Raw genomic sequence first — 15,276 nt, 5'->3', positions numbered from 1 at the left:
TGGGAAGGGGCAAGACAGAGTAAAGATTCAGAAGTACACACTACTATGTATAAAAAAAAAATAAATAAACTACAAGACATACTTTACAGCACAGGGAATATGGCCAGTAGTTCATAATAGCTTAAAACTAAGTATAACCTATATATTCAACTACAATGTTGTACCTCTGCCACCACCATAATACTGTAAACCAATTAAAATGCAATGAAAAATGTAACATAAAAGAAGAGCTCTGCTTTGTGATATGTGGTTGTAATGGCACCCATATTACAATATTTACATGTAATAAATTACCAAATCTTGCACTTGAAATTTCCACAATGTTATTTGTGAAATATATTTCAGTTTGAAAGATCTGCTGAAAAATAGTTTTCTTTCGGCATGTTTTTTACTGTACTTCACTTCAAACTGCTCATTTCTACATGAAAATATTTTAATGTGCTAATCTTCCTGCAAGACTCTTTCTAATAAATACTGCCGTCTCTCTCAACATTTAAATCAGTTCTAATGAGGTGGATGAAACTGGAGCCCATTATAGAGAGTGAAGTAAGCCAGAAAGAAAATCACCAATACAGTATACTAAGGCATATACATGCAATTTAGAAAGATGGTGATGATAACTCTATATGCAAGACAGAAAAACAAGCACAGATGTATAGAACAGACTTTTGGACTTTGTGGGAGAAGGCGAGGGTGGGATGATCTGAGAGAATAGCATTCAAACATGTATAGTATCAACTGTGAAACAGATTGCCAGTCCAGGTTTGATGCATGAGACAAGTGCTCAGGGCTGGTGCCCTAGGATGACCCTAGGAGGGAGGTGGGAGGGAGGTGGGAGTGGGGTTCAGGATGAGGAACACATGCAAATCCAGGACTGATTCAGATCAAAGCATGGCAAAAACCACTACAATATTGTAAATTAATTAGTCTCCAACTAATATAAAGAAAGGAAAATGAAAAACAAACAAACAATGTTAACTATAAACTTGTAACTGGCTCCCAAACTCTTACCTGACTTTACCTTCGAGTGCTAACCAGGCTATTCTTTACTCTGTAAGAACATTAATTTCTTCAATTTTATTTCTGACTACTGTACACATTGATCCATTTTCATGTATACTTGAATCTATAATTCCATACCTACTTCATTGCTAGGAAAATTGCTTCGTTAGACTAAAAGTAGCATATTTGAACACTTCATAATATGCAGATTATTTGAAAACCTGTTCTTTAATGCATAAACCTGAACTCCTTTTCTACAAGAAAACTTCACTGATATATTCATATTTCATGACAATATATTTCAATTGGTCTTTATATTGAAGAAGATACTTGGCATGTCCGGTATATTATCTTGAGATTCAAAATTTAAATTAGGACTCTGAGGGTGAATAAATGAACAGGCAACTGATCGTAATAGAAATAAATAAAATTCACACTTTTCTCATAATAGTAGAGGACTTTGCATTTCTTACCCAGGCCAAACAGAGTCTGTGTACACTGGAGTTGTGGCTCATGAGCAGAAAGGGGCTGACAGTTGGGAAACATGCTGCAATTATTATACTCATGTCCACAAGTAACCGGCTGGGCTGATCAAAAAGACCCAAAAGAACTTGACAGGTGGAGGAAAGAATATAAAAGTAGACAAAGGTGCTCCCGAGGAGAAGGATGAATTTAGTAGCTCTGGACTCAGGGGAGGACCTGGAGGAGGCGTCAGTCCTACGAATGTGCTGGACCTGCTGCTTATGTCTGTACAGGATGAGAACCATGGAGCTGCTGGCCCAGAGGGTGAGCCCCAAACATAAAACATCAGGGAATAATAGCAATGCTGCATATAAAGCGTCTTCAGACTTGTCAGTAATAATAGAAGAACAGTAGCCAAAATCTCTTTCCTCTGTGATGTTTTTGTCACTCCTTTTGCCAGTAATATTGAAAGGAAAAATGACATTTACCAGCATTTGCAGGATCCAACACAGGAAAATAGAGGGAACCACGTACTTGGGAGCTGTTACTTTCAGCACTGCCCACCTGGAGTTCCAGGGACTGATCGTGATCACCTGAAAGACACTCAAGAGGCAGATACTACCGATGGACACTCCCCTCCCCACTCTGTGCAGAAAGTACAGAAGTTTGCAGCCAAAATCACTGCGGAAATGCTTCCACCCAAAGACTGTTATTGTCTGAGGGACCCCTTTAGAGAGGAGGACCAAGGAGTTTGCAACAATCAGGTGCTTAAGGATCAAATCTGTGGACCTTAACCTGTAACCCAAGAAGTGAAGGATGATATAACTGCAAAGGAGTGAGAAATTCCCCAGAATTCCAACGACGGTCTGTGTTAAGATGATCATACCTATCATGAAAAAGCTGCTGGCCATCCTTTCAGTTCACAGTCACTGGTACTTTTAAGTTAGAATGTCCTGCATGGGAATATGAGGCATGGGTTACGTGCATCATGTCAACTGAAATCCAGTATTCTCCACTTAACAATATTTCCCACTTGGAAATATTTGCTTCTTGTGTTTCTCTTACCAGCAGCCTTTAAAGGGTTCCATGTATAACATTTAATGAACTAATATGTAAAATTAATCACTGAAGATACTCATGTGATCCCTTCTTTATTCTTCACAAATTTATTAGGCAGGGACAGAAGAGACCTTAGTTATACAGAGGAGTGTTACCTACCCCCAGACAGGTTAAGCCTTTGTCAAACCTGCTTCTTAGTGCAGAGTGAGGACTGAATCCCATTGGACTACTCAAGACAGTGGTTTGAGGAACCTCCCAGGTGCTTAAATGATTAACACCCTGCATTCCACCGCAGAGGATCCAAGCTCAATCCCTGGTCCAGGATCTAACATCTCATGAACTTTGTTGCTTGGCCAAAAGCAAAAAGAGAGTGCACTGATCACCAGCAATGCCAAACATCTAGTTTGTTGCAGGCATATAATAAACCAGATCTATATTGGATTTTGATTTCACAGTTTTTCTGTTTATAGACCTGTGGTATTTTTAAATTTTCATATAACATGATTCCACTTATTTGTAAAGCTTTATTCTATGGTACCATGTATTATGGATTACATCTTAGCATCTTAACACATGAACATCACTGCTGGCAGTAGAATACAGCCAGTGAATATATTAGCAGAGCCCAGTGAATATATTAGCAATGAATTAATATTTGCAGTTGACATTAAAATACAAGACAGAGAGGAAAATTTGGCACTTATAAAGCATGTATTATTGTGTCTTTCATAAACCAGCATACTAGATTTGCTAGAATGTCAACAAATTGGTTTTGGTGTCAGTTTCTGATGTGATCACTTACCAAGAATCTTGAACTGCCTTTCTCTCACAGACTCTGCTGCTCAGTCGAAAGTACAATGAATATATCTTCCAGCTGCCAGGACAAGGGCTCGGTGGGATGGTCATTATACCCAGTATGTGTGTGGGAGTGAGGCAGCCAGATCCTGATATATGGATTTGAGACGCTGTGCTGCCCTCCCCTCCTGTCATGATTGCAATTATCATTTCACCTGCAGCAGCGATGGGAATGCAGGCTTGGGAGCTGAGAACATTTCTGGAAACTTTTCTCTCAGTTGTTAATTACTGGAAACAATTACAAGTTTCTAGTTAGCAGCCTTAGGAGACAACTGGCTGTACTTGACAGGCAATTTCTTTTCCATGATCCCTGAAAGTAATGGTCTCACGAGGAAGAAATGCTGAAATCACACACATTAGGGACTGACACAAACCATGTGCATGCCTCTGGATTCTTCACTTCCCTGAGATGAGTCTCTGCCCTAATACTAGTACTTTCCTCACCTTCCCCCATTGAATGGAACCGTCAATGATAGTATTGGTAAAGAAATGGAATGAGACAAAATACCTGGGAAGTATATTGGAAGAGACAAAAGGAAAAGGAGGAACATCATCAAGAATTCATGATAGGATCCACTGGCACAACTTATTTCAATTTAGACTCATTTTCATAATTCAATGCCAATTATTATGGAACTTTTGTAGGAAATAAACTTTATTATTTTTGAACCCTTTGATAAGAATTGGGTCCAGAACAAATAAATAGAAAAAAGAGTGAGGGTTTCAAAATAGCTATAAAATAAAAGCACACAGATCTGATGGCTCAAATATTTTATCAAGTACTTAATTCAGAAGCATCCTGTACAGGAAACAATATGACACTAAAACCAAGTGCATCAGTGCAAAATTAAAAGAAATGTTGAAATGCAAGTAAGAGGCTTCACAAAAAGCAAACACACCGACAAATGGATCATGTACTTCTAGCCTCTAGAACTGTGAAAAACTGTCTCTGTGAAAAACTGTGAAAACTATCTATGTTTAAATCTCCCAGGCTGCTGTGTTTTATTAAGGCAGACCTAAAATGTAATATAAAGTGTAAGAGTCTGTCTGTTTGATCCTGGGACTTCCAACGGTGATCCTGCAATTTATGTCAGAGAAAGTTTTGCCTGTGTTCTCTTCTAGCAGGTTTATGGTGTCATGTTTTCTATTTAACCCTTGGAGCCATGTTGAGTTTATTTTTGTGTATTGTGTGAGGGTGTGATTTGACTTCATGGATTTACATGAGGCTGTCCAAAAACCGGAGAAGAGTGGAGAAATAACTCAAGAAACAACAAAGAGAAGGAGCCAAAGCAAAAACAATGCCCAGCTGTGGATGTGACTGATGGTGGAAGTAAAGTCTGATGCAAAGAACAGTATAGCACAGGAACCTGGAATGTTAGATCCATGAACCAAGGTACATTGGAAATGGAAAATATCAGATGGGAGGGGTGAACGTTGACATTTTAGAAATCAGTGAACTGAAATGGGCTGGGACGGGCGAATTTAATTCAGATGACCATTTTATGTACTACTGTGTGCAAGATCCCTTAGAAGAAATAGAGTAACACTCATAGGTAACAAAAGAGTCTGAAACGCAGTATTTGGGTGTAATCTCAAAAATGACAGAATGATCTCTGTTCGTTTCCAAAGCAAAGCATTCAGCATCACAGTAATCCAGGGGGATGCCCCAACCAACAATGCTGAAGAAGCTGAAGTTGAATGGTTTGATGAAGACCTACAAGACCTTCTAGAATTAACACCAAAACAGATGTCCTTTTTACCATAGGGGACTGGAATACAAAAGTAGGAAGTCAAGAGATACCTGAAGTAACAGGCAAGTTTGGCCTTGGTGTACAAAATGAAGCAGGGCAAAGGCTAACAGAATTTTACCAAGACAACGCACTGGTCATAGAAAACACCCTCTTTCAACAACACAAGAGACAACTCTATACCAAATGGACATCACCAGATGGTCAACACCAATATCAGATTGATTATATTCTTTGCAGCCAAAGATGGAGAGGCTCTATACAGTCAGCAAAAAAAAGACCAGGAGCTGACTGTGGCTCAGATCATGAACTCTTTATTGTGAAATTCAGACTGAAATTGAAGAAAGTAGAGAAAACCACTAACCATTCAGGTATGACCTCAATCAAATGCATTTGAATTATACAGTGGGTGTGACAGTTTCAAGTGAATAGATCTGATAGACTGAGTGCCTAAAGAGCCATGGACAGAGGTTGGAGACATTGTACAGGAGGCATTGTTGAAGACAACCCCCAAGAAAAAGAAATGCAAAACGTCAAAATGGTTGTCTGAGGAGTCCTTACAATTAGCTGAGAAAAAACAGATGATGAAGGAAAAGGAGAAAAGAACAGATATACCCATCTGAATGCAGACTTCCAGGGCATAACAAGGAGAGATAAGAAAGTCTTCCTCAGTGATCAATGCAAAGAAATAGAGGAAACCAATAGAATGAAAAAGGCTAGGTATCTCCTCAAGAAAATTGGAGATACCGAGGGAACACTTCATGCAGAGATGTGCACAGTAAAGGGCAGAAATGGTATGGACCTAACAGAAGCAGAAGATATTAAGAAGAGGTGGCAAGAATACACAGAAGACTATCCAAAAAACCTCATGACCCAGCACCACGATGGTGTGATCACTCACACTCACCTAGATCCAGACATCCTGGAGTCTGAAGTCAAATGGGCCTTAGGAAGCATCATGACGAAAACAGCCAGTGGAGCTGCTGGAATTCCACTGAGCTATTTCAAGTCGTAATAATGACGCTGTGAACGTGCTGCACTCAATACACCAGCAAATTTGGAAAACTCAGCAGTGGCCACAGGACTGGAAAAGGTCTGTTTTCCTTCCAATCCCAAAGAAAGGCAATGCAAAAGAGTGTTCAAACTACCACACGATTGCACTCATCTCACACGCTAGCAAAGTAATGATCAAACTTCTCCAAGCCAAGCTTCAACACTATGTGAACCAAGAACTTCTAGATGTACAAGCTGGATTTAGAAAAGGCTGAGGAGCCAGATATCAAATTACCAACATCCACTGGATCATCAAAAAAGCAAGAGAGTTCTGGAAAAACATCTACTTATGCCTTTTTGAATACAACAAAGCCTTTGACTGTGTGGATCATGATAAACTGTGGGAAATTATTCAAGAGATAAGAGTACCAGACCACCTGACCTGCCTCCTGTGAAATCTGCATACATGTCTTAAGCAACTGTTAGAATGGACATGGAAGCATAGACTGGTTCCAATTTGGGAAAGGAGTACATCAAGGCTGTATATTGTCACCCTGCTTATTTAACTTATATGCAGAGTACATCATGTGAAATGCCAGGCTGGATGAAGCACATCTGGTACCAAGATTGTTAGGAGAAATGTCAGCAACTTCAGATATGCAAATGACACCACACTTATGGCAGAAAGTGAAGAGTAACTACAGAACCTCTGGATGCATGTGAAACAGGAGAGTGAAAAAACTTGCTTAAATCTGAAGATTTGAAACACGAAGATCATGGCATCTGGTCCCACTATTTCAGAATAAATAGATGGGGAAACATTGGAAACAGTGACAGAAGTTAATTCCTTGGGTTCCAAAATCACTGCAGATGGTCATGCAGCCATGAAATTAAAAGATCCTTCTCCTTTGAAGAAAAGTTATGATGAACTTAGATAGCATATTAAAAAGCAGAGACATTACTTTGCTGACAAAGGCCCATCTACTCAAAGCTGTGGTTTTTCCTGTAATGTATGAATGTGAGAGTTGGACCACAAAAAAGCAGAGCACAGAAGAATTGATGTTTTTGAACTGTGGTGTTGGAGTAGACTGTTGAGAATTCCTTGAACTGCACAGAGATCAGAACAGTCAGTCCTAATGGAAATCAGTCCTGAATATTCACTGGAAGGACTGATACTGAAGCTGAAGCACCAATACTTTGGCCACCTGATGTGAAGAATGGACTCATTGGAAAAGACCCTGATGCTGCAAAGGATTGAAGGCCGGAGAAGGGGACGACAGGATGAGATGCTTGGATGGCATCACTGACTTGATGGACATGAGCCTTAGCAAGCTCCAGCAGTTGGTGCTGGACAGGGAAGCCTGGCAGCTTCAGTCTGTGGGCCCACAAAGTGTTGGATGTGACTGAGCAACTGAGCTGAACTAATTACATTTGGCCCACGGATACTGGTGAAAATTCTCTATCTTGAATCAACTCATTAGGAAACTTAATGGACCTGAAAAATTCACTTGCCATGTAGTATAACATGACTACCCAGATGATGTCACATCCATGGGAGGAGAACTGTTTATTATTTATATAATTATCAATAGGTTTTCAACACTATGAGCATTCTTTACCTCCTGTGATGGTTTCTTATGAGGAAGAAGCTAGTATAAGGGGATATGCCTTCACAATTTTTGGTGGCCTTATCTTTTGACCAATTCTTTGTGACCCCATGGATTGCACCATGACAGACTTCCCTGTCCATCACAAACACATGCAGCTTACTCAAACTGATTTCCATAGAGTCGGTGATGCCATCCAACCACCTCAACCTCTGTCATCCCCTTCTCCTCCTGCCTTCAATTTTTCCCTGCATAATGATCTTTTCAAATGAGTCAGTTCTTCTCATCATGGGCCAAAATATTGGGGTTTCAGCCAGTGACAGTTCTTCCAATGAATATTCAGGACTGATTTCCTTTAGGATGGACTGGTTGGATCTCCTTGCAGTCTAAGGCAGTCTCAAGAGTTTTCTTCAACACCACAGCTCAAAAGCATCAATTCTTCAGTGCTCAGCTTTTTTTTACAGCCAAACTCTCAAATCCACACATGACTACTAGAAAAAGCATAGCCTTGACTAGACGGACCTTTGTTGGCAAAGTAATGTCTCTGCTTTTTAATATGCTGTCTAGGTTGGTCATAACTTTATTTCCAAGGAGCAAGCGTCTCCTAATTTCATGGCTGCAAGCACCATCTGCACTGATTTTGGAGCCACCAAAATAAAGTCTCTCACTGTTTCCATTGTTTCCCCATCTCTTTTCAATGAAGTGGTGGGACTGGATGCCATGATCTTAGTTTTCTAAATGTTGAGTTTTAAGCCAAGTTTTTCACTCTCCTCTTTCACTTTCATCAAGAGGCTCTTTTGATCTCCACTTTCTGCCATAAGGGTGGTGTCCTGTGCATCTCTGTGGGTACTGATATTTCTCCCTGCAACCTTGATTCCAGCTTGTGCTTCATACAGCCCAGCATTTCGCATGATGTACTCTGCATTTAAGTTAAATAAGCAGGGTGACAATAAACAAGCTTGACATACTCCTTTCTCGATTTGAAACCAGTCTGTTGTTCCATGTCCAGTTCTCACTGTTTCTACTTGACCAGCATACAGATTTCTCAAGAGGCAGGTCAGGTGGTCTGGTATTCCCATTCTTTAAGAATTTTCCACAGATTGTTGTCATCCACACAGTCAAAGCTTTTGGCGTAGTCAATAAAGCAGAAGTTGATGTTTTCCTGGAACTCTCTTGCTTTCTCGATGATCCAGAGGATGTTGGCAATTTGATCTCTGTTTCCTCTGCATTTTCTAATTCCAGCTTGAATGTCTGGAAGTTCATGGTTCACATACTGTTGAATTGGGTACAGTAAAACTTAAAGGGTTTTTTTTTTTTTTTAATTTTTATTACTTGGAGGCTAATTAGTTTACAATATTGTAGTGGTTTTTTCCATACATTTCCATGAATCAGCCATGGATTTACATGTGTTCCCCATCCTGATCCCCCCTCCCACGTCCCTCCCTATCCCATCGTTCTGGATCTTCCCAGAGCACTAGCCCTGAGCACTTGACTCATGCATCCAACCTGGGCTGATGGTCTGTTTCACCCTTGATAGTATACTATCAATGCTGTTCTCTCAGAACATCCCACCCTCGCCTTCTCCCACTGAGTCCCAAAGTCTGTTCTGTACATCTGTGTCTCTTTTACTGTTTTGCCTATTGGATCATCATTACCATCTTTCTAAATTCCATATATATGCGTTAGTGTACTGTATTGGTCTTTATCTTTCTGGCTTACTTCACTCTGTAAAATGGGCTCCAGTTTCATTCGTCTCATTAGAACTGATTCAAATGAATTCTTTTTAATGGCTGAGTAATATTCCATTGTGTATATGTACCATAGCTTACTTATCCATTCGTCTGGTGATGGGCATCTAGGTTGCTTCCATGTCCTGGCAATCATAAACAGTGTTGCAATGAACACTGGGGTGCAGGTGTCTCTTTAATATCTAGTTTCCTCTGTGTGTATGCCCAGGAGTTGGATTGCTGGGTCATATGGCAGTTCTATTTCCAGTTTTTTTAAGGAATCTCCACACTGTTCTCCATAGTGGCTGTACTAGTTTGCATTCCCACCAACAGTGTAAGAGGGTTCCCTTTTCTCCACACCCTCTCCAGCATTTATTGCTTGTAGACTTTTGGATAGCAGCCATCCTGACTGGAGTGTAATGATACCTCGTTGTCGTTTTGATTTGCATTTCTCTGATAATGAGTGATGTTGAGCATCTTTTCATGTGTTTGTTAGCCATCTGTATGTCTTCTTTGGAGAAATGTCTGTTTAGTTCTTTGGCCAATTTTCTGATTGGGTCATTTATTTTTCTTGAATTGTGCTGTAGTAATTGCTTGTATATTTTTGAGATTTATCCTTTGTCTGTTGCTTCATTTGCTATTATTTTCTCCCATTCTGAGGGCTATCTTTTCACCTTCCTTATTGTTTCCTTTGCTGTGCAAAAGCTTTTAAGTTTCATTAGGTCCCATTTGTTTATTTTTGCTTTTACTTCCAATATTCTGGGAGGTGGGTCATATAGGATCCTGCTGTGATTTATGTTGGAGAATATTTTGTCTATATTCTCCTCAAGGAGTTTTATAGTTTCTGGTCTTACATTTAGATCTTTAATCCATTTTGAGTTTATTTTTGAGTATGGTGTTAAAAGGTGTTCTAGTTTCATTCTTTTACGAGTTGTTGACCAGTTTTGCCAGCACCACTTGTTAAAGACATTGTCTTTTTTCCATTGTATATCCTTGCCTCCTTTGTCGAAGATAAGGTGCCCATAGGTACCTGGATTTATCTCTAGGCTTTCAATTCTGTTCCATTGATCTATATTTCTGTATGTGTGCAAGTACCACACTGTCTTGAGGACTGTGGCTTTTTAGTAGAACCTGAAGTCAGGCAGGCTGATTCTTCCAGTTCCATTCTCCTTTCTCAAGATTCCTTTGGCTATTTGGGGTTTTTTGTATTTCCATACAAATTGTGAAATTATTTGTTCTAGTTCGGTGAAAAATACCATTGGTAGCTTGATAGGGATTGCATTGAATCTATAGTTTGCTTTGGGTAGTATACTCATTTTCACTATATTGATTCTTCCAATCCATGAACACGGTATATTTCTCCATCTATTTGTGTCCTCCTTGATTTCTTTCACCAGTGTTTTACAGTTTTCTATATATAGGTCTTTTGCTTCTTTAGGTAGATTTATTCCTAAGTATTTTATTCTTTTAGTGGCAATGGTGAATGGACTTATTTCCTTAATTTCTCTTTCTCTTTTCTCATTGGTAGTGTATAGGAATACAAGGGATTTCTCTGTGTTAATTTTATATCCTGCAACATTACTATATTCATTGATTAGCTCTAGTAATTTTCTGGGAGAGTCTTTAGGGTTTTCTCTGTAGAGGATCATGTCATCTGCAAACAGTGAGAGTTTTATTTCTTCTTTTCCAATCTGGATTCTTTTTACTTCTTTTTCTGCTCTGATTGCTATGGCCAACACTACCAAAACTATGTTGAATAATAGTGGTGAGAGTGGGCACCCTTATCTTGCTCCTGACTATACGGGAAGTGCTTTCAATTTTTTCACCATTGAGGATAATGTTTGCTGTGGGTTTGTCATTTATAGCTTTTATTATGTTGAGATGTGTTCCTTCTCTTCCTACTTTCTGGAGGGTTTTCATCATTAATGGATGTTGAATTTTGTCAAAGGCTTTCTCTGCATCTATTGAGATAATCATATGGTTTTGTCTTTCAATTTGTTAATGTGGTGTATTACATGGATTGATTTGCAGATATTAAAGAATCCTTGCATTCCTGGGATAAAGCCCACTTGGTCATGATGTATGATCTTTTTAATATGTTGTTGGATTCTATTTGCTAAAATTTTGTTAAGGATTTTGTATCTATATTCATCAGTGATATTGGGCTATAATTTTCTCTTTTTTTGTGGCATCTTTGTCAGATTTTTGTATTAAGGTGATTGTGGTGTCATAGGATGAGTTTGGAAGTTTTTCTTCTTCTGCAATTTTCTGGAAGAGATTGAGTAGGATAGGCATTAGTTCTTTTCTAAATTTTTGGTAGAATTCAGCTGTGAAGCCATCTGGTCTTGGGCTTTTGTTTGTTGGAAGATTTCTGATTACAGTTTCAATTTCCGTGCTTGTGATGGGTCTGTTGAGATTTTCTATTTCTTCCTAGTTCAATATTGGAAAGTTTTCCTTTTTGAAGAAAAGGCATCTGGTCCCATCACTTCATGACAAATAGATGGGGAAACAGTGGAAACAGTGGCTGACTTTATGTTGGGGGGCTCCAAAATCACTGCAGATGGTGGTTGCAACCATGAAATTAAAAGACGCTTACTCCTTGGAAGGAAATTTATGATCAACCTAGACAGCATATTAAAAAGTAGACACAGGACTTTGTCCACAAAGGTCCATCTAGTCAAGGCTATGGTTTTTCCAGTAGTCATGTATTTATGTGAGAGTTGGACTATAAAGAAAGCTGAGCGCAGAAGAATTGATGATTTTGAACTGTGGTGTTGGAGAAGACTCTTGAGAGTCCCTTGGCCTGCAAGGAGATCCAACCAGTCCATCCTAACGGAAATCAGGCCTGAATGTTCATTGGAAAGACTGATGTTCAACCTGAAACTCCAATACTCTGGCCACCTGATGTGAAGAGCTGACTCATTGGAAAAGACCCTGATGCTGGGAAAGATTGAAGGCGGGAAGAGAAGGGGACGACAGAAGATGAAATGGTTGTATGACATCACCGACTCAATGGAGATGAGTTTGGGTAAACTCTGGGAGCTGGTGATGGACAGGTGTTAGGATCCTTTAATGGACCGGAAACTGGTGGTCTGGAGTCAATCATAAGGAAGTGAAAGAGCGAAAGTGGTTGATAGTCCCTGGTTTACACTGAGGACCAATAAAGCCCTTGACACAGGGCTTGCATCACTCATGAAGGCACAGGGAGCCCTCTCAATGGGAACTTGAAAGCCAGTGCAGGAGACTGAGCATAATGGGTCTCTGTGCTCCAGAGAAATAGCCATGGGTGGAGTGTGGCATGTGTGGGGAGTGAGAGAGAGAAAAGACACAGGGACATAAGCTCTGATGGAGCAAATGTGCTTTAATGATCTTTTTGTGAAGATGTATATGTTGTTGTACAAGGAATTTCTTTCGAGAATGATAAACATCAGAAAACTAAATGTGCAGCAACCGTTACCAAAGGAACAAGGGATTAACAGCAGTCATAAAGTCAGGAGACAATCCATATCTCAAAAAAGAGGATCAAGACTAAGTTTTGTCATAAAGAGAATGTTTACTGAGGGAGACCCAAGCCTATCTCCCACAATGACCCCAGCCCTGGGAGCAGCTTGCCTTTCTACTGATAAGGAACAGAGGATTTATGAGAAACAGCACGTAGGAATCCCCCCATTAAACATCCCCTGACAATTCTCCATTATTTATTTATAAAATTTGTAAAAAGGGCTCTGACCATTTGAGTTTGTTTTGTTTCAACAATTTTTGCATGAAGGCAACAGTAAATGACAAATATAATTCTCAAGACAATCAGCAAAGTCATAGTTACTGACCCGATGCTGTGAGTGATGCTTTGAAACCATCTGCATGGGTCCATCCCAATTAATTGATCTGCAAGTTGTTCAGCTAAAGTTTGCAAATTAGTGGAAAAGGCGAGATGTTTAGAAGTGGTTTCAAAGACTTCTTTTTGTAATATTGTACATTCAGAGAGACATTATCATGTATGTTTTGTAAATGATATTTTATTTGTTCCCTGTTGTACACACTATGATTAAATTGAACAGGAGTAACACAAAATTGAGTAGAATTCCAATCACATTTTAGTATCACCTGTTTTTGTATATCTATTAATTGATCTCAAACCCATTTGATGGCTGTTTTCAGTTCTTGTATTTCATCTTAAATATCCTCATCTATCTGAGCCTGAGTGGCCCAAATAGTATGAGCATCTTTAGTCCAATTTTGGATAAAATTATGTGTTTGAATTGAGGTTTGTAATGCAATGCCAGTGATGGCAGCAGTGGTGCAAATAGCTATTAATCCCAAAATGCCAAGAATCAGCCATCCAATGAATCGCTTAGATTACTGGAGCAGTTTAGTAAGTAACCAGGAAGCAAGTCCAGCCATGGGGCCTTCTTCCCAGGGCCATTGTAGATTTATTGGTGTCCAGAGACTACATCGAGATCAAAGAATCAAAAGGGAATCATTTCTTAAGGAAATAGAGGAGTTAAGAGAGCTATATAACTTGCAATTTATACAAGTTACAGAACGTAAAGTCTTAATGAATTCTAAGTTTCCTATAGCTACAACAAAAGGAAGTGGAACACAGGCTTTTATGAACTATGATTGATGATAGCAAAAGAAATAATTACTATGACTCTGATTGGTCCCTGTGAAATGTCCAGTCTAAGTCCCAGGTTCTTCAGTGCTTGCTGCAAGTTTCCAGATGTCCCATTGTTTAGGCCCAATCTGCTTATCAAGGACGATTTGAGAGCGAGTAGGTGTCATTTCGCCATCAAGCCAGCTAAGGAGTCCTTTTCATGGCAGTGTTTCATTGAACTGTTGGTAATCTTTTCTGTTACTTGAATAGCATAATCACATATAGTACTGTTATTATAATCTGAGCAGTTAGATAGCCATATACCAGGGGGTCCCCAATGAAAAATGGTATAATTGGCCATAAACATTAATTTCCATGATTCAGCTTGACATGTATCTCAGTAAATAGAGTATATTTAATGTCTTTATAAGTAAACCCCTTACATTCTAACTTTTGTCCTCTTCCTAGAGTTTTGGTAGTGCTGACATGGTTTTCAGAAAAGGACAGGGCACTAAACAGTTCAAGCAATGTGTGGAAGTTGTTTAATGGAGGCAGGACGGAAGCCCGTGTTTGTCGACTAACATTAATACATAATTTTGTTGGGCCCACACATAAAGGAAGGATTTCATAGCCTAGAGAAATGTCACTTAGTCTTCCTTTTTTCTCAAGATGAGAGGGCCCCTCCAAGCTCCAAGGAGGGGGCATATGCGTTGAGTCATTAGTGGATACGATTGGCCCTCTATCTGTCCATTCTAGAACCTAAAATAAAAAGGGAGGTTAGGTACATAAGCCCAATAAGTGTGATCAATCAAGTCAGCCTGAGCAGGGGAAGCAAAAGCAAGCAAAGCAAGCATAGCAAAAAAAATATTTTCAGGATTCTGAGGCATTCCCTGTTGAGAAATCAGATTTTCAGCTTGATTAGTAAGGGTTTTTATCTGTCCCCAAGTAGGGAGATCATAAGGTCGATGACATCGAGTGCGGCATTTTTTGGAAATGTTTTAAAGCCGCCATGGCTTGTACTGGAATTTCTTCCTCCTGAGGTTTTTGTTGTTTTGTCTCTAGTTTGAACGTTGGGGTCCCCCTTAGGTCGATTCTTCCGAAGAGGAAGCCATGTGAGTTCGTTGGATCCATCTGGAGAAATAGAAGCATACCCCTTTCCCTGTAAGATTAGTTTTTTAGATTTCGATTGATTAGTTAACCCGTCTTGATACCAAATGGGAAGAGGAAGG

At 39.5% G+C, this 15,276-nt stretch overlaps 1 pseudogene; it reads right to left on the bottom strand.

The window, feature by feature from the left end:
• Positions 1–1,564: 1,564 nt before the first annotated feature.
• On the bottom strand, positions 1,565–2,375 carry LOC133055156 (vomeronasal type-1 receptor 4-like; annotated as a pseudogene).
• Between the last annotated feature and the right edge of the window lie 12,901 nt (positions 2,376–15,276).

The sequence above is a fragment of the Dama dama genome, chromosome 4, assembly GCF_033118175.1.
Source record: "Dama dama isolate Ldn47 chromosome 4, ASM3311817v1, whole genome shotgun sequence".
Taxonomy (NCBI): Eukaryota; Metazoa; Chordata; class Mammalia; order Artiodactyla; family Cervidae; genus Dama; species Dama dama.
This window is presented reverse-complemented; position numbering and strand designations above follow the sequence as displayed.